Here is a 20,018-nt window from a genome sequence, read left to right as displayed (position 1 = left end):
AAATAAACTGTAGAAGGGGGAGGGGTGGGGGGGAGGGAGGGAGATTTGAGAACTCCAATGATTTCCTGCTGCTGCTGTTCTCAGCTGCAAATTAATTTGATGGTGTTATGTAAGTGTAATCATCCTCTCTAATCACATCACAGGATTGGGAACTGCCAGAAATAACAGAAGGGAACATTCGAGATATCAAAGGGTAGCCACTGAAATAGATTGTTTATTTAGGTACCAAATTGAAACGCTATTATTGGGAGATGGAAAACAGTCCTCTCCACATCTCTTCCTTTCACACATCTTTGCATTTTATGTGGGTATTTGTCAGGCGCATCATCCATAAGTAAAAGGAAACACAAAGACTTGGGAGACAGTTCTGATTGTTCTGTCCCTGGAAGGGAACAAGAGAGAGTTAGGGGGATGGAAACACAAGTTCAGAGTATCTTAGATTTAGAGCTGGAAGGGACCTTAAAGGTCATTGAGACCAACCCCATCGTTTTCCAGATGAGACAAGTAAATCACATGACCTGAAGCGCTCTCCTCAAGTTTATACAGTGGGTAAGAATTGGAGCTTGGATTCCAACCCAGATCTTCCTGATTGTTTCCAACCCTCTACACTGCACCAAATTGCTTCTTAATGATTCCTGAGATTTTGCTTTGATTTTTGATAGTTGGGAAGATTTCCCTTTTCATCTTGCATATTCTTTTTTCTGTTTTGTTATTCTATCTGTTGTCCACAGATCTACCCAAGTCAACAGTTTCTTGTCTGTCATTTGTGGGCAGTAGCCAAGAGAACTTGAATCCCATTACCTTTCTTCACCTGATCATTTCTTTTGTATGCATATGTCCATTTTCAACATATTTCTGAGGAAATTCATAGTATCATGATGACACAAGACAGAGGTTTAAAGGCAGAAAGGACTTTGGAGGTCACTGAATGGTCAAACTCAAAATACAAAGTTAAACTCAAATGGAAACAGGGGCCACTAAACGATTCAGAAGGATCCTTGCAGGCTGCATATTGACTTAGAAAACCATACATTAATATTATATTTTTTGTATTTGTATCTAATTTGTTGAGTATTTCCCAATTAAATTTAAATCTGGTTCTGGTCACATTGGGGAATGTTTAACACCTCTGACTAAGTATATTCGCCTTCTTTTACAACTGAAGATGCTGAAGGAGAGGTCAAGTGACTATATCAATGTGTTTGATGCTGATGAGATTTCTGGAGGCTTTTATTGTTTTTAGTGCCAACCCAAAGCCAACCCTCTTCCATCCTTGTGATTTTCTTCTAGTAGAGGGCCATAGGGGGAAGGTCTGTGTCCACTAGCAAGTACCTTTACCCCTCTGGACCTCAGTTTGCTCATCTGCTAAATGGGTCTAATAATATCACCTTTTCCCCCAGAGTTGTTTTGTGGATCAATTGGGATTAAATATATAAAGCACTTTTGAAAACTTTAAAACACTAAATAAAAGCTAGTATTATTACCAGAAAAAATAAAATCTATTGGATTTTTTTCCCCACAGTATCAGTGTCAGTTCCCAAATTTCATTCCATAGATAGAAATACACCAGGGTTATTTAAAATAGCAGAACAATAAGGAAAGCTAGTTGGGATTAGAGAAGAGGAAGGTTTTGCTGGGAAATGTGGGAAGGCAGGTATGTTTCCTGGCTCATCTGATTTCAGCCTTTCCTGTACTCAGCTCATCTTTGAAAACCACTGCTCCTGCACTGTGTTAAATCCTATCATCCCTTTTTCCACTTTGATCACTGAAGGCTTTGAAATTCTTTTCACAAACAAAAGTCCTCATATCAAAATGAAAATACCTTGTTTAAGGAGGCATCACAATTGGGTGGAAGGAGCAGCTTCCTTATAAAAGAAGCCAAGAGATCAGAAGACCTCCTCTGCCTTAACCTAATTCTGTGGACTTAGCCTCTCTGGATGCAGTGAAACTGGACCAGTAATGAGAGCTTTCCTGCCTAAAGCCATGGGGACAAGATCAACTATCTCATTCAACTAGCATGTATTATACCCATTTTACAGATGAGGAAACAGGGACTGACAGAGGCGACCTGCTTAGGGTCTTATAGCTAGTAAGTATCTGAAGTTAAATTTGAACTCTTCTTCCTGATTCCACTCTATCAACTGTACTACCTAGCTACCCCATCAACAGAGCACTGGCCCTGGAGTCAGCAGAACCTGAGTTCAAATGTAACCTCAGACACTTAATAATTATCTAGCTAAGTGACCTTGGGCAAGTCACTTAACCCCATTGTCTCACCGGGAAAAAAAAGCTATAAACAATACATAAATATAATATAAATATTTAAATATATTTATATATGACAACATATAAATAATATATATGTTAATAAGAATAAATAACAGCTGATATCTGTCTTATTAACTGATTTCCCCATACAATCTTTTGATTGTATTGGGGGCAAGAAACGTAAATGGAAGTCATGTTCTGGATAATTATCCATCTGTAATCTCCCTCATAATTTAGTTGGCCCATTTCTTTTTTCTAGTTGTGTATGTCCATGATGAGATTTTTATACTACTTACCATTTCTTATGTAAAAATTATCAATATTATTTTTATTGAAAGATTCAAATGGGATAATATTTGGAAAGCATTTGACACATAGTAGGCTACTATTATGATTATTCCCAGATATTAATTAAAAATAAATATACTAACACAAGTAATTAATCTGAATATTAATTAAGAACTTATGGAACATTGGGCTTGAGTTAAAAAACAAATGCTAACCTTTGCACTATCTTTTAAAGAAAGATGTTTTAAAAAATGATCCCTGTTAAGTAAACAAGATCATAACATTGTAGATGACTACCTCATTTAGGGAAATAAAAGTTTTAGGAATTTTGATACATTGTGTGCATTTTATGATGCTTTTAATTGCAAAGAAATATCATTTAATCATCATTTAATCAGATATACATTAAGGTTGTTGTGTTGGGTAATTATCTTCTCATCCAAACAGGGCCAGCAGGACTCCTACCTAGAAACATTTCTTGGAAGTAATTGGAGTTAGTATGCATACTTGGAAAGAATAAAACAACATTCCCTTCAAAATATTTTAGAATTGAGTCATATCCAAAATACATACTTTTCTAGACTAGAATAGACTTTGGAGATAGGCAAAGGAACCTTAGAGGTGAGCAGACCAAGGACCAAAAAACTTAAATGACTGGGCCAAAGTAAAAGTGGAATTTGTAGCAAATTTCCTGATTCCCAGGACAATTCCTATGATATTCTACCTCAATTTCCCATAAATCATATTTTATAGTGCTGAATATAATGTAATTGACTAAAGGAAAGAAAATATCATGACCCTCAAAAGAAGACTGCACATTAGCTAGGAAAGTCATTTCCAAGGATTGAATGATAAAAGAGATTTTTGAGTGGTTTTTGTAACTTGTTTGAATCCCTAATGAGAATCACCTACAGAAACAATTGCTTCAAGCCAAAAAAAAAAAAAAGTCTGTAGGCACTGTTCCTGTGTGTTAATTCCCCCCAAAAGAGGGGGAAAAAACCCTATGCCACTAATCCTCCTATTGATCTAGCACATATAAAATTCTAAATATCTATTTTTTTAATCCATTGGGGTTTTTAAAGGGATTGTGGTTCCAATTCACTTTATAGTATTTGTCCTCTTTAAAGTACCCTTCAAAGACCACAAAGTTTTCCTTCTCCTTATTTGTCACTATCTAGTCATTGAACAGTATGTGAGCCTCTTAAAGACAAGACAAATTTAAAAAAAAAAGTCATGTTGGGAATCTAGAACACACGGATTCAATTCAACTCAACAAATACTAACTATTAGTATTTCCAAAAGGCTATTCTAGTTGATAAGGATTTAAGGATGAAATAATATACAATATATGCCTCCAAGGAATGTACAATCTAGTAAGATAAGATAATAATAGTTAGATAAGATATAAGATAAATAATAATAAAATACATGAGGATAATAATAAGGAATAAGCTGTGACTGGGGATATCAAGAGACTTGCTGGAATCCTGAAATCCATGTTTAAAAGGAAGAACATGCTTAAAACATATTTACACTCAAACAGTACTAGTTTTAACATATTTACAAAATGCAAAAGAGACCATATAAAATTTGAAAAATATCCTAACAAAAATCCATAGATTTTTAACAAAATGCAGATCCCATGATCCTAAGGCAGCCATAAAAAAAATCAATGCTTCATTGAAAAAGAGAATGCATTTTTGCATTATGCATTATTGTCAGAGTGCATGATAAGCAAGTTAAAATCTTATGGAAATGCTTTTGTAAATATGTAGACTGAATGACAAAAAAAGACAAAATGGGGACACATCATTAGATTTATCAGATGTATTCAAAAATATTTTTCCTCTAGATAGATCCTACAAAATAAGCAAAACCCAAGAATGGAATCACAACTCCCTCCATAGACAACATCAACAAGAACTCAGCCCAAAAAAAAGTTTGAAAACCCTAGCTCAAAATGGCTGAGTCATGTAGATTTGTTTATAGAAACAAAATATGACTGTGATTCAAAATTACATCATGACCAATAGACACTACAGATGACCTATCCTTAAGGAATATGAACATATTGATCACTATGGATTAATCCAGAAAATGGTAGAAATAGTGCAACATATCATTCTAGGCTACATAAATTTATCAACTATTGAATATCTAGCAAGATATAGCCTAATGACTAGAGTGAAACATCAGAAGCTCACTATCTTTCATAAACTAACAGGCAATAAATTTGTATCTTATCAGTATCTCAAAATGTCCTTGATAATTCAACAAATAAACTATACTGGACCATTCAATTAACTAGGCTATTATACCAGATAGACTGATTTCCATACTTGTATGAATGTAAAATTCAAAATAAAATTTTAACTTATCAGATAACATCATGACAAATGCTCATGCCCTTCAAACTATGTGTAAAGAAAACCTTTCAAACTGCTAAGAACTAGGAGAATTCAAACAAGATAAGGTATCTTTTCATCTCCTTTTTTAGGTCTGCTTCTAGAGCTGACTTGCTGATGCTCTCAATGAGTCTGCAGAAGATGAACTTATATCCCCATACTTTTATTCAATTACACAAAGCAGTTATTTTATCACCTTGCAATAGCTTATGAAACATTAAATATAAAAGAATAATGGTAACTTCTCCTGGACAGTTTCTTTCTGAATTCTACCACCCCCCCAAAATGAAAATAAGATGATAATAATAAAGTTGAGAGTATTTGAAACATTCTTTACAACAACTTTATGAAGAAGGAAGAATGGGAGGGAGAAAGGGAGGGGGTAAAGAAGGGAAAGATGAATGGAAGGGAAGAATTTATTAACTATGTACTAGGCAATTTGATTAGAACAAATATTATCTCATTTGATTCCCAATTGATAGCCTTTGGAGGTAATACTATTATCCTCATTTTACAGCTGGGGAATCTGAGACAAGCAGAAGTTAAAGGACTTTCTGAGAACCACATAGCTACTAAGTGTCTGAGATTCAGTTTTCCAATAGAGAATTACAAATCTCAGAGAGTTTGAGTTGTTTGTCCAGGGTCCCATTATTAGTTACTATCAGTCATAATTTAATTCAAAGGTCAGTGGTTTTTCTACTCTATTACTGTACTACAAGTAAAGGAATGATTAATGTAACCTGAAATGAAGTCTCTAGCAGAGTGCCACAGGACTCTGTCCCAGGTTCTGTCAAGTGTTTTTTTTTAATTAATCAATGACTTTTTACCAAAGGCACAGCTGGAATGCAACTCAGCAGTTAACACAAATTTGAGAGGGATAGGTTATATCTTAAAAGACTAAGTAAATGTTATGACTATTTACCTACTATCTGCACATTCCTATATTGCGAGTGTATATTTGTAGGTACATACAAGAACCAACAAGATCTTGACATGCTAGTACAGTGGCCTGGATCTAATAAAATGAAAATGTAATAGATATAAATGTAAAATTCTAATACCTGTGTTAAAAAAAGAAAACTGAAAAAGCACATAAGAGAGAAGATTCATCAGGAAAGTTGAATCCTTGGGGGAAAAGACCTTGGGGTTTTAGTGGCTTGTAAGCTTGGGTTGAGTCAGCATTGTGACTTGGCAAGCAAAAGAGTAAACATGGTCTTTAGGTGTCCAGAACGAGGAAGGTTATAGTCCAATCGGGCTTTGCCCTAGTTAGCTCAGATTTGAAGCACTATGTTCAGTTCTTGGCACCACCTTTTAGAGAGGACATTGACCAACTGCAGCACATCATGGGGGTGGGGATGGTGTGCCATGATAATAAAAAGCACTCAAGCCCATGCTGTGTAAAAGATCTGTCGAAGGAACAAGACAGGAATGTTTAACTTGGAAAATTAAAGTCTTATGGGAAAATACACCAACAGGAATACCTGAAGGAGTCTCCTCTGGAAATGGCATTGGCTTGGTTTTCATGGTCTAAAGGAGAAAGGAACAGAATTAGGGGATCACTGAGTAGTAGCTACAAATTCCAACTTCATATAAGGGAAAAATTCCTAACAAATTGAGCCATTTCAAAGTAGAATGGACTTTCCAGAGAGTTCCCAAGCTCCCCCCCATCATGGGAAGTTCAGGCAAAGGTCACTTGTCAGGAATGCTGCAGAGAAGATTCCTGTTCAAGTACCAGTTAACCTAAGTGACTTCCTATGTCTTTCCGGTGCCAATATTCTAGGACTCTAACTGTAAAGGAGAAGCTATGTAAGAGATTTGAGAAGTGGAAAGGGTATTTGTAGCTTGGGGTAGGTTTGAGATGGGGTTGGGGAGGAAAGCGTGAGATCGAGGAAACCTTTATGAAAGATGCATCTTATAGAAGATGATCTTAAAAGATAGAGAAGAATGGGTATAGCAATCATCCAATCACAGACAAGATGAAGTGAAAGAGCAGCAAGCTTTAGCCAATTTGTCTGGAATGAAAGAAACATAAAGGGGAGTTGTACATGAGGAGATTTAAAAGACTTCTTTATTTGTCACATCCTATCTACCAAAGCATTCTTTGAATATTGCTTCATGTTGCTTGATTGACTTGGAACTGGCTTTCTCATGGCTGATCTAAAGATTCCTGCACTAATTATTCAGTTGTGGAGAACTTTGAATGCCAGGCTCAGAAGTTTTTTGGGTTTGTTTTTTTTTTCCCTCAGTAAGCAATAAATAGCCTCTGAAGGTTTTTGAGCAAGGAATTGGCCTGGTCAGATATGTACATTATGAAGATTACTTTGGCAGCAATGAGAAGAATGATTTGCAAAGGAGAAGGAGCAGAGATGGGAAACCTAGGCTTTTTGCACTAATGAGGATCTAAATGAAGGTGGAGGTTGTGGGAAGAGGAAGGAGAGGGGGCCTATGGGAGGGTTCTCATGAAGGTGAAATCTATAGACCTTGGTAACTAATTGGATGTGCACCAGTGCTTTTTGTCTTTAGGCTCTGCCATTTTATTCAGAATTTATATATATATTACCAGTTCAAAGTCAGGCTCTAATTAAATGTTTGAAATATTTTGGAATATTCCCTGGTAAGAAACTATGCATTGGTTTAATGGCTTCCTCCACCTTTGTTTGCTAAGGCATAAATGTTACATTAGTGCCATTTACTTTATATCTAAATATTCCTGTATCTCATCTATGGAACTTGTATATGATCCAAAAACCCTTTAGATAAGGGCTTTGGAATTGATATTTGTTTCAGGACCATATTCTTGGGTAATATCCTTTTAATGGTAACTAATGTACACCATGGATGGAGAGTGAGTCCATATAATGACATTTATATTGTATTATGACCCTGTTTTCAGTTGATTAAGGCTCTGCTTAGGGTAAGAAGGGTTGCTGGTAACTAAAGTACTGGCTCTTGGCTATTTGCAACATTTTAAATTTTAACAAGTGGAAGATGCAATATAGATGATGCTTTAAACATTTATGGATTGGGGAAAAATCTGTATCAATTATGAAACAAAAGACAAAGTCTTAGAAACAAAAAACTTTTTTTTTGTCTTCTTAAGGTATATTATTAAGAATTAGATCCCTAAAGGAGACAAGAACAAGAAAGGGTCTGCCTGCATATCAGTATTTGATTTGTTACTCAGTTGTGAGCACAAACTGGTCCATGACACAGATATCAGTTATTTCTTCAATATTTTCAGGGTCTTCATTTGTGGCTTTGCTCATATCCACCCAGATCCACCAGTTAATAGGTTATAGAGAGCCCAGCCCAGTCTACTTTTTGTGACAGTTAGCACTATTGTCCAATAATTACAGTAAAAATCTAATTGTTTCGAAGTGACCTGAGCCAGAGAAGCCAGTCTGAGTTAGAAAATATATTAAGAAATACAATTTATTTTACATTAAGGTATATCCAGCAACACATTCTCTAATAGTTACTTCTGCTAAAAGCAAGACCAGTTTTACTAAATTAGTCATGACTAGCATATTAATTAAACGGCATGGTCGCTGCTAAAATACTTTTATAATGTGTTTGAGAAACATTATTTCTGAAGTAGATTAACCATTGCTTTCTCACAATTAAGTTTATTATGTTGTAGTAATAAATTAACAAAAACCAAAACTAACAACCCTTGGCTTTCTGGAAACCTTAAAGAATAGTTTGAATGACCAAGATTTCAAGATAGTTAGCAATTTAACTCTGGCTTTCTCACAATCGTATTTATTATGTTGTAGTAATAAATTAACAAAAACCAAAACTAACAACCCTTGACTTTCTGGAAACCTTAAAGAATAGTTTGAATGAACAAGATTTCAAGATAGTTAGCAATTCAACCCTGGAGATATCTGGGTTTCTTTATTTTAATTATTTTGTTTCTTTAGTGGAAGTACTTCTATGGGTCTGTGATCTTATCGGTTTGGAAAATTTTTTCCCACTGAACAGATCACAGCTGATTTGATATTCTTTCATCATGAACAATCTCAGGCTATGTGCCTCTGTAAATCTATCTGAAAAGGTGGGTACTAAGATTTCTTGAAATTGCCTGGATACCAAATCAAACACACAGATTTTCTGTCCCTTTGCACCATTCAATAACTGGCCAACCTTCTTCTCCATTCATACATCACTTTGATGATATCTTTTATGTAACACCTCTTACATTGTTCTTCATTCACTAGTGTTATAGCACATATTCATATTCACTATTTTTCTTTGACCTTCAAATTTAATTCTCCATAGAGTTTAATAGTCCATGATTCATAGTCTTAGAGTATCACCAGAGGATTAGAGATAGGGATAGGGATGGGACCTGTGACTTATTTGTATTAAGAATTCCCAGATTAAAAAAAAAAGAGAGAGAGAGAGTTTTCCAGATAAGAAAACTGTAGAGTCATCATCTTCTCTGCAGTTAAGGGTTAGAACACTGCCTATGGACTCTGAAATGTTAAGAGACTTGTCCAGGGGTCATATATGTGTCAAAGGGATTTCAAGCTCCGAAGTCAGTTCTCTATCCACTGGGACAATATATTCATTCTCCAGAGAAATAGTGTTTATTAAAATTATGTGTCTTAGGGGCAGGTAGGTGGCACAGTGAAAAGGGCACTGGCCCTGGAGTCAGGAGGACCTGAGTTTAAATTCAATCTCAGACACTTAATAATTACCTAGCTGTGTGACCTTGGGCAAGTAACTTAACCTCATTGCCTTGCAAAAGCTAAAAACAAACAAATGGATAAATGAATGAATGAATAAAATTATGGGTCTTCATTTTTGAGGAATTTAGGATTGTGAAAATAACTACAATTTTGTAAATATAATCCAATTTGCTCTCTTCCTCCTTACTCAGTTCTGAGTCCAGTTCATTTTCCATTCACAAAATTAAACATGATAGATGCACCTTCTCCATGGGTTATTCATCAAACTGTGTTTGATAGTATTGTCAATAGATTTTCTTTATATACTTAGTTTTGCATTTGGGGATAGACCAAAGTCTTTCTTTTTTGAAAGATGTACAGAGTTAGCCTTGTTCTACAACACCCTAGATATTATACAATATCTAAACAAGTTCTAAAACAGGGAAATATATTATCACTGAAGGTGTTTACCACTGTTGTGAAAGACATCCCTACTTCATCCTCCCTTCAATGGAGTCATTATTGGCCATTACAATAAATCTAATTCTTAAGTCTTCAAAAGTTTTTTTTATTCATAGTGTGGTTGTTTTGTGCCAATTTCTGCATCAGTTTGGTTCAAGTAAGTCTCCTCAAGTCTCTCTGAAACCATCTTCTTAGGGCAGAATAATATTCCATTACATTTACATACCATAATTGGTTGATGAATACCTCCTTTGTTTCCTAGTTCTTAGACATAACAAAAGTAACTGATCCACATATTTATGTATGAGTCTTTTTTTCTTGATCTTTTTGGATTATAAATTAGTCAAGGCATCCCTTGGTCAAGGAGTAAACCTAGATAAGTGACTTTAAGGGTATAGATACACATTGTTTCCCATAAAAACTGGATGAAGTCTCAGATCCACCAATAATCCAAATGGAAATCCTTCTGAATTATATAGTCTGCTTTCCTGCCTTCTTAAACAGAATATGAATTAACCTTTTTTTCTACTGCTCAATTAGTTATTGTGAAGTAGCTATAGATGAAAATATAGGTGAAGGTGGTAGAGCCGGTGGAAAAAAGAAATAGAATTGAAATAAGAGACCTTGAACTTTTCTTGAAAAAGTCCTAAGGCAATATTGATTTTTGTCATTTGTCTTTTTTTCATAAAGTAGGGTATTTGTTTCCTCTGCCCATTTGATACCAGCCTCTATCCCCCATACCATAGTGATCTTTTATGCCTCCAAAGGCATCATGTGGGTTTACTTACACATTCAAAAAGCAAAGTATACCACAGTATTGGATACAAGTAAATGTATTCTAAGCTTCTTCCTCTCAATCTCTCAAGTCTTCAGAGATGTTCTATGTTCCTTTCCTAGGCTTTAGTCGTTCTCTCCCAACAGACTCTGCTGCTCCTTGACATCTGCACATTTCTTATTGCAGTTAGCAACCACTGTTGCTGCTGCGCCTTTGTCTCCCCTGATCTATCTCTGCCTTTTTTCCTTCTTTTAATCTTATTTTTTGTATCCTATTTCTTGATTCTTCAGCCTCCTGTCATTGTATCTGCACTCCTTGACTTTCATTCAAAAAAATCATTCATGTATGGATAGTACCAACTAATCATAGAGTTTCTTTTCTTTGATGCAACAAGTCAAGAAATCATACTACATCAGAAATGATCTTGGTGGTACTCAGTGGCGCTCAAAGTTCAGAGGGGCTTTTCCCAGCACCACTCCCAAAGTCTGAGAATTACATAAGTCTGATCCTCTAGATAGCAGAGCTATAGACTGTAAAGATCAACATTTGTGGAATTGTCTTGAATTTGGAATTGTTGAGGTCTGAATTAAAGAGATTTTTACTACATTTGTAAGTTTTGTATATATGTGGCCCACACTCTAAAGAAAATGATTTAAGGATGTAGCTAGGTGGCCCAGTGGGCAAACCACTTAACCCCATTGCCTTGTAAAACCTAAAAAAAAAAAAAAAGATTATTCTTGTACTGAGGTTACAATATTTTATTTTTCATATGTAGTTATATGGCAATTAATCCTATTTTATAAATCAAAGGCTATTCAATACTCTCAAGCTACCTAGAGTACTTGAGTTTACTCTTTTACTCTTCAAGAGATAGTGTTTCTCAAATGAAAGGTCTCTAAAAAAACTTGTGCAATGATTATGGTACCTCATTGATTAATTATCATATTTATATTTTCATTAAATACAGAAGCAATGTTACTATTCATTCATAACTTTTACAGGATGGGGATTGAATGGGATTGTAACATCTTCTTAGTTTACCAATTCACTTTTTTTCTTCCCCAAAATTATTTAAACCCTCTTTTACTTGCAGGATATAATGTATTTATCATTACTCTTTTAGCTACCAAGGATGAGGCCCCTACCTGGGTAATATCATGAATTGATATCCAAAAGCCACCCTTCTCCACCCTACCCCTAATCTTATCAAGTTTCCTCCTCATCACAAACTTCCTATTATTAAGTTTTCCTTTTGGTTTTCACATTGCAAAAAGATGAAAAAATTATTAAGATTACCCAAGAGTGGACACATATTCAGACAGTGTCAGTTCAGTCATTAACACTTCAACTTTAATTTAGTCAAGAGAAGAACCTTCAGGAGGATTCCCATTTGTTTCTTTCTCTTTACTGTCAGGCCACCACCCTGGTTCAGATGCTTATCACCTCCAAATGGAACTACAATAATTACCTCCTAATTGATTTACCTGTTTCTAATCTCTCAAGTACTAAAATAATTTTCCTACAGGTTTAACTATGTCACCACCTCACTCAAAAATCATTGACTTGTCTCAAGGATAAAATACAAACTCTTCAGAGTAGCAAGTATGGCTCTCCACAATCTGGCTACTATCTACCTTTCATATTGTTCCCTTTAATGAACTCATCTCTCCAGTCAAACTAGACTACTGTCTATTCCCTGAGTTTGATTCTCAGAACTCAGTAACTAAACAACCTATCTCTCCCTCACCTGAAATTGCCTTACCACCTTTGTTTCTTCAATGCCATATGTAAGGATCTCTATCTCTGCAAGTTGTATATTGACTAGGGCTAAGAGTGTGGAAAGTCAACAAAGACCACATTTTCTTGCTTCCAATTTGACCTAAAGGAAGCTCTACTGACTTGGGAAGAGTGGGTTTCTAACTAATTATTTGATTCAGAATTATTTGTTGTGATACAGCATGGCACAATGTACAGATGGCAAACACACCATTCAAGCAGCCCATAGCATACCCAAGTGTAACCCAAACCAGATTAAAATATAATTGAAAAATATTTAACAAAATAAATAAAAAATATAATACATACAATTAAAACTAAATCAATAGACAACATGTAGGATTAGATTAATGGTATCCAGTAAAGACTAACAGAATGCCTTCTGTGGGGAGGTGGGGGGAGGGAAACAAGAATGGGGGAAAAAATTGTAAAACTTAAAATAAATAAAATCTTTCTTAAAAAAAACATTAATGGCACCCATTTCTATTTAAGTTTGACACCAGTAATACAGAAGACTGGCTGCAGTGTCTAAAAGATCTGGGTTCAAGACACACCTGTGACAGTATTAAAATTTTGTAGTTCTGGACAAGTCATTTGATCCCTCAATGCTCTAGACAGCTTCCAAAGCCTAGAAGTAAAAGAGAAGGTGTTGACCTACATTGATAGTTTCCTTGTCAGAAAGCTGCCCATACCAGTCCAGTCCCTATCCCTAATTTGATGTGAAATTTTAATCCTCCTCAATGGAAACAAATTTTTAATAATTTTCAATGAACCCCTAAACAGGCCAAATACAGAAGAGTTGAAGTAATATTCTAAAACATTAAGGCAAAAACCTTTGATTTTCAGAACAAAGGCTTTTTTTTTCAGGTATATACTATGGTAATTGTATTATCTGGTCAATTGTACAAATCTTTATTTTATTTTGACTACATCTCCATAGTCCTGAAAAGAAGTAATGTACTTTCATTGGGCCCCAGATTGGAATCTCTCCCTCATCTGGAAAGTCTGTATAAGGTTTTATCTCCTTGAGCTTCTCTTTCAAAAGGTTTCAGTGTTCTCTTAGGACAACATATCAGAAACTGAGGTCATTGATCAGAGGTAGCTTAAGTTCAGAATGTTCTTTCTCTCTTTCTCTTAAGGGGTGTGTTCTTTTTTCTCCAATGGTTAACTATGTTTTGACAGAGAAATCTTTGACCCAAATTTCACAGGTCTCAGGGTTTACAAATTCCCTTTCCAGTTGTAGGCTAAAGTAATCCACATCTGATGGGCATACCTGGCAAGTCTGGCCTCTTAAAAGCAATGTTTAAAAAAGATGGAAGAACAAGATGGAAAATAAAACCTCCATTCATTAAAAAATATCCTGCACACACCCCAGTCTTGCCAGGCAGCTCCATTTTACCAGCTGGGTTTCAGTTTAAGACCATTTTTGGATGTTGTCTTCCAAGGACATCTATTTATGCTTTGGAAATTTGACTTTTGGTAAGAAGACCAAGAGCCTATGTGTTGGACACATACTTATAAAGCCATGTGGGCTATGCCTACGGAAGCCACAGGAAATACTATGGTATTTTGAAAAAGGTCAGATTTCGTGGCTTCTATAAGGCATCCAGCAGGTTATAATTATTTCTTTTATTTAAAAAGCCTCCAGATTCGTTTTTCAAGGGGTCTGCAATTGAGGGTAGACATTTTTTTCATACTGTACATTCTTCCTGGCTGAGCACTGGAAATACGCAGGAAATGAGTGGCTTTAAAAGACTCATCTGAGGCTGGGCCAAGCCATGAAGTCATTGAAACATAATCGGAAACCTCCAAATCAGCAGCCCTTGGTTTCTGATTTTTTTTTGCTTTTTTTTTAACTTTTGCCAGACTAAATGAAGCAGGTGAACATGCTGATTTGTTGGGTTCTAAAAAGAAAACAATATCAATGTCTTTTTTTGACATAACCGGCTCTGTTATTATTACGAAGTTTGAACTGATATTTAAAAACTGATATGTGGAAAATAGAAATGGTTGCCCGGGTTACAAGCTGATGGTCCCAACTCTACCTACATGTTGGTTTAGTTCTAATTTCCATTGACCCACCTTGGGTAGTAGTTACTTCTCAGCCTTAAAAAGACCAAGCAAAACAGGCCAGTTGTTTCCTGCCGCCAGAATGAGTGTTGTCTTTGCACAAAAACCAGCTGTACTGGCTCTCTTGCCTCAGAGAAGAGGGAGGGTGAGGACTGGGCGTTCAGCCTTGGCCATTAACATAGCAAAAAAAGAGTAGCCCTGCTGGCGACAGCAGGAGACATCTGTCTGAGATTCTTTTTCTAAAAGACAGAATAGAAGAGGGGAAGTTGGGAAAGAGCAATGGAATATGGGGGGGAAACTGGGGAAAGTCCCCTCCTCTTAGCAAGAGACTGGCTTTTGATACTGGCCAAGCAACTGCCTTCAACAGACAGTTGGAATATATTGGAATCCTTGAAAGCAGAGAAGATTTCCTTAAGAAAAAAATTCTCCTTGAGATGTGGGCTGTCTACCTTGTGGCTTCATCTTGGTTGAATTTTCCTTGGCCACAAGGGTGTAGTAGGGAAGCACTGGTCAACACCAAGCAAAAGGCGAAATAATCTCAGCCAACAGCAAGAAAATCTTTCCAGGGTATGTTACAAAGTGCCCTTTTAAAGATACTTCCATTAAGATGGGACCCAATTGGTGAAGTCATCATCACTAAGGGGTGTGGTGGATAGACCAAGAACTGAGTTCATTGGAATGCTGGCTAGTCTGGGCCCACCATGACCCCAAATCATTTCCATTCAGTCAACTGTTGATGGCTGCTAGTGAAATGAGGCAGTGATTGTCCAGTTTCTTCCTGAAACTAAGCTTAATTCCTTTCTCACTGCTTCTTGTAAGGCAGTACAAAAGATACCTGGAAGGAGGAGACTTTGGGCAATGTCAAAAAATGGATTCATTTGGATACATTAAATGGTTGTATAACATGAAGGTCAGGACAACCACCATTATCTTTAGAAGCAGAAGCAGTGGGGCAGCTAGGTGGGGCAGTGGACAGAGCACTGGCCCTGGGAGTCAGGAGGACCTGAGTTCAAATCTGACCTCAGATACTTATTAATTACCTAGCTGTGTGACCTTGGGCAAGTCACTTAATGCCATTGCCTTGCAAAAACAAACCCCGCCCCCGAAAATCCAGTACTAGTGCAAATACATCAAAAGAGGAGAATAAAAGCTTTGACCAAAGACATGAATGGTGAATATTTTTAGCTTGTTAGGTCATATTAAGGGTCTTCCTCTTGTCCCTTTCACAATATGTGAGTACCAATCTGGAGGACCCTCAGGAATTCTGGACAAAACAGAAAGAATTATTATTTACATTCACTCTGAGCCATTCAGGACCCAAACAGTGACCAAAAGGGTCTTGACCTGGAATCTATTATTGGTCAATCAAAGAGAGTCAGATGATTTGGGGCTGATAAACCCCAAGATATCTTGCCAAATTTCATCAATCAAAATTTCCATTCCTTTGGGCATAACATCCAAAGGTAAGGGTGGGAAGGAAGGGAGGGAGGGAGGGAGGAAGGAAGGAAGGAAGGAAGGAAGGAAGGAAGGAAGGAAGGAAGGAAGGAAGGAAGGAAGGGAGGGAGGGAGGGAGGGAGGGAGGGAGGGAGGGAGGGAGGGAGGGAGGGAGGGAGGAAGGGAGGAAGGGAGGGAGGGAGGGGAACTATGTTACCCAATTGACCAGCAGTGGGGCAGCTCCAACTATTCATAAAGGGTGCTGTTTATCCTTCATCCTCAAAAAGGACCATGGCATCAAGGATACATATGAGTGTGTATACATATATACATGTAGCACCAACAGAAGAATACTAGTGCTTTTAAAAGCACTAATTTTGTTTCAAGAAGCTTGGGAACAATAAAAGCATTGAGTATTTTCACTAATGAAAATCATGATGTTCTTTTTTTGTAGAGATTTTGACATTTTCTGTTTTTCTTCTAATTTTTGACTTCTTTCAAGTTTTATTCTTAAATATCCCAGTCTTAATAACTGGAATATACTGAGGTATACTAGGCTTTCTCTAAATTTGTTTCTCTTTTCATTGCCTCATTTTTCACAGTAGTCCCCCAGTGTCTTTCAAATGAGCTTATAGTCTAAATCACTATTGTCCTTGGTTTTACCATCTTTCTCTGTTTGTCAAGGAGATAAAGCCTTTGCTGGCTGAAGCAGTTTCAAGGATCATTTGGACGTTTTTGTTGAGATTATTGCATAGAAAAGATATTGCCTGTTGTACTCTGTTTTGCAGAATAACATTCTGAATAACATTTGAATAATATTCCATAAATTAAAGGATCTTATAATTTTAGAGTAGGAAGGGACCTCAGCTCACAGCATCCCTGAAAAAGAATCCCCTCTCCAACATACTTAAAACTTTTCAAGTAATTTTACTTGAAGACATCAAATGTGAAATACCTTCCCAGGCAAGCTACTCTATTTTTGGATAATTCAAATTCTTAGAAAGTTTTCCTAATATCAAAATTTCCATTTTTCCTTTTTTCACCCATTGATTCTAGTTCTGTCCCCTGGGATCAAACAAAAAAACATGCTTAATCCTTCTTCCACAAGAAAGCTTTATAAATATTTGTATACATTGAAGAATTTCACTATTGTACCTAGAACTGAACATAATACTTCCAAAAAATGGCCTAATGAGGACAGGATACTAAGGGGACTCTCACCTTCTTATTCCTAAAAGTGTTACTCTTCAATGCAATCCAAGATCACAGCAGTGTTCTTGGCTGTCATATTATTTGATTGACTCCTATTTAGTTTCCACTAAACCTCCAAATCCTTTTCAATTCATCTGGCTGTTTGTGTTCCCCCATCTTACACTTATGAAGTCAGTGTTTAAACCCAAGTGTTTAAAATGTTGTGTTACCTTTATCTTCATTGAATTTCACCTTGTCAGATTTGGCCTAGAGTTCTAGCCAGTCAAGATCTTTTTAAAACCTGATCCTGTTCTCTAGCATCTAGTTTAGCTCCCTAGACAAACTGGTCACTGCACATAGGAGAGGATCACAGCTTTCTCTGATACTCTGTTCTCTGGGATAATTATCAGTGAGCTAACTTTGGGGAGTTTTTATTTTTGTGATACTGACTTCTCTCCACAAGGGCAAAATAGGTGGGAAACACCAGAACAGAACTGATCCACAGAAATCTAGGGAAAGTCAAGCAATGAAGATAAATATACTAGTGGAGTCCTGTGTGCATATGTACCAGTATTCCTTTCCTTGATCTATCAAAGGCCCTGAGAAAGTTTATGGATGGGAGGGCCATAGACATTTATTTCATCAGAGCCTGTGAATTGATAAAAAAAAAAATCTTTTTGTTGTTGTTATTGACCTTTCCTTCCACATAAACATAAAACCTTTCCTTTTCTGACCCTGAAAGCTAACAAAGCATTACTGTTATTTACCTCTGTTCTTCATCTAGGTCTCACAGAAAGGGCTCTCCATTTGACAAAACTTTAACCAGCATTGTGACTAAAGCTTTTATAGATTTCTTAGGCTCCAGTTCATATCAAGGACTATGAATGGCTTTTTCAGACCAAATTGTGTACTTGTGAGCAAACAGAGGTTTTTGCATTTTTAATGTCCAGGAAAAGTTCACATACTGTATCTGTTTTCACATTACATGCCCATCTGGTCATTTTCTTTTTCTGGGCTACCTCAAGTTGAGGTGACTTTGTTTTTCCTTTTGAATCAGATGTCTGCAAGTTATGGGGTTTTTGTTGCCTCCCCTGAGAATCCCAACACTCAGTATCAGACAGACAGGAGAGCAGTCTTTTTTTTTAATAGTTCAATAACATCTTTATTAAAAGAAAAAAAAAGTAGGAACAGGAATAAAGAGCAAGGAATGATCTCAGATACTCCTCTTAGAGGCCTCCTATGTGCTCTAGTATCCCAAGATTTCTGTCTCTTTTTGGCCTAACTTTTCTCTTGAAAGAGAAATTTGCTTTTTCAGGCTTAGGCTCAATCTACCATTTGGGATAAATTTCAGGTACCAGCAGAAAACCAAAATATGGAAGCAGGTACAGAAGGAAAAAAGATACCTTAATGGAAGGTTTTGTCCTAGGGGAGTTAAGAGAAAAGCAGAATTTCAACTGAACCTGTTAGTGCTACCTCTGAAGCTGAGGGAGATAAAGTAACCAACCATAACTAAATTTTTTCTCCCTTTTGCAGTGTTCTCTGAAAGTGGACTTACTTCCCTTTAGCAACTTCTCCTAGTGTTTCCTTATCATTAAACTAAGAAACATATTTATTAAGACTTTATTCAGTGAAGAGTTGCTTGACAAAGAGGACTCTCATCACACTTTTCCATCTTCATACCTATACTACATAACACTGAGTATGCATATATTCAGTTCTATTCAATAAGCATAAATTAAATCCCCTGCTATAAGCAAGGCACCCTGCCAGGGTAATGGAGGCACAAGGACAAAAAAAATGAAAGATAGACCTTGTATTCAAGGAAATTATATTCTTCTTCTGAGATAGATAGATAGAGAGAAAGAGAGAGAGAGAGAGAGAGAGAGAGAGAGAGAGAGAGAGAGAGAGAGAGAGAGAGAGAGAGAGAGGAGATACTAAAAAGAAGAGGAATGGAACCAAACTCTTAGAAGTGGGTCCTAAAGCAGAGGTTTTTAAGGAGGTTAGGAATCATAAATGTCAAAGGAGAAAAAGAAATATATGCCTAATGACTAGAACTCATCTAGGGCAGCTAGGTGTATAGTGGATAGAGCACTGGCCTTGGAGTCCAGATGACAAGAGTTCAAATCCAACCCCAGACACTTGACTCTTACTAGCTGCAAGTGCAAGGCACTTAACCCTGAAAGTCTCAAATCCAGGGTCATCTCCAGTTGTCCTGATTCCTATCTGGCTCTGGAAGAGAAAGTGAGGCTGGATTTAACACAGCACCTCCTCACTCAAATCAGCCCATATTCTTGGTCATGGCATCACCTCACTGATGTTGTGATCTTCTTTGAAAGTAAAGGACAGGGGTGGCTAGGTGGCTCAGAGGATAGAGCACCGGCCCTGGAGTCAGGAGTACCTGAGTTCAAATCCAGTCTCGGACACTTAATAATTATCTAGCTGTGTGGCCTTGGGCAAGCCACTTAACCCCATTGCCTTTCAAAAACTAAAAAAAAAAAAAAAAAGTAAAGGACAGGGGCAGCTGGGTGGCCCAATGGATAGAGCACAGGCCCTGGATTCAGGAGTACCTGAGTTTGGATCTGGCCTCAGACACTTAATAATTACCTAGCTGTGTGGCCTTGGGCAAGCCACTTAACCCCATTTGCCTTGCAAAAAATCTAAAAAAAAAAAAGGAAG

General features: G+C 36.7%; 1 protein-coding gene and 1 long non-coding RNA gene across 3 annotated transcripts in view; one reads left to right on the top strand and one right to left on the bottom strand.

The window, feature by feature from the left end:
- The window catches only part of RORA (RAR related orphan receptor A), an 861,625-nt gene that overhangs the window by 561,743 nt on the left and 279,864 nt on the right, over positions 1–20,018 (top strand). The gene's annotated exons all lie outside the window — the stretch shown is intronic.
- LOC141521584 (uncharacterized) lies at positions 205–15,147 on the bottom strand. The gene is made up of 3 exons (XR_012478013.1): positions 14,730–15,147; positions 13,202–13,275; positions 205–382 (listed from the first exon to the last, which is right to left on the bottom strand). It is a non-coding gene; the product is annotated as an uncharacterized LOC141521584 (long non-coding RNA).

The sequence above is a fragment of the Macrotis lagotis genome, chromosome 4 (genome assembly GCF_037893015.1).
Source record: "Macrotis lagotis isolate mMagLag1 chromosome 4, bilby.v1.9.chrom.fasta, whole genome shotgun sequence".
Taxonomy (NCBI): domain Eukaryota; kingdom Metazoa; phylum Chordata; class Mammalia; order Peramelemorphia; family Peramelidae; genus Macrotis; species Macrotis lagotis.
The sequence above is the reverse complement of the archived record's forward strand: the minus strand, read 5'-3'. Positions and strand labels throughout refer to the sequence as shown.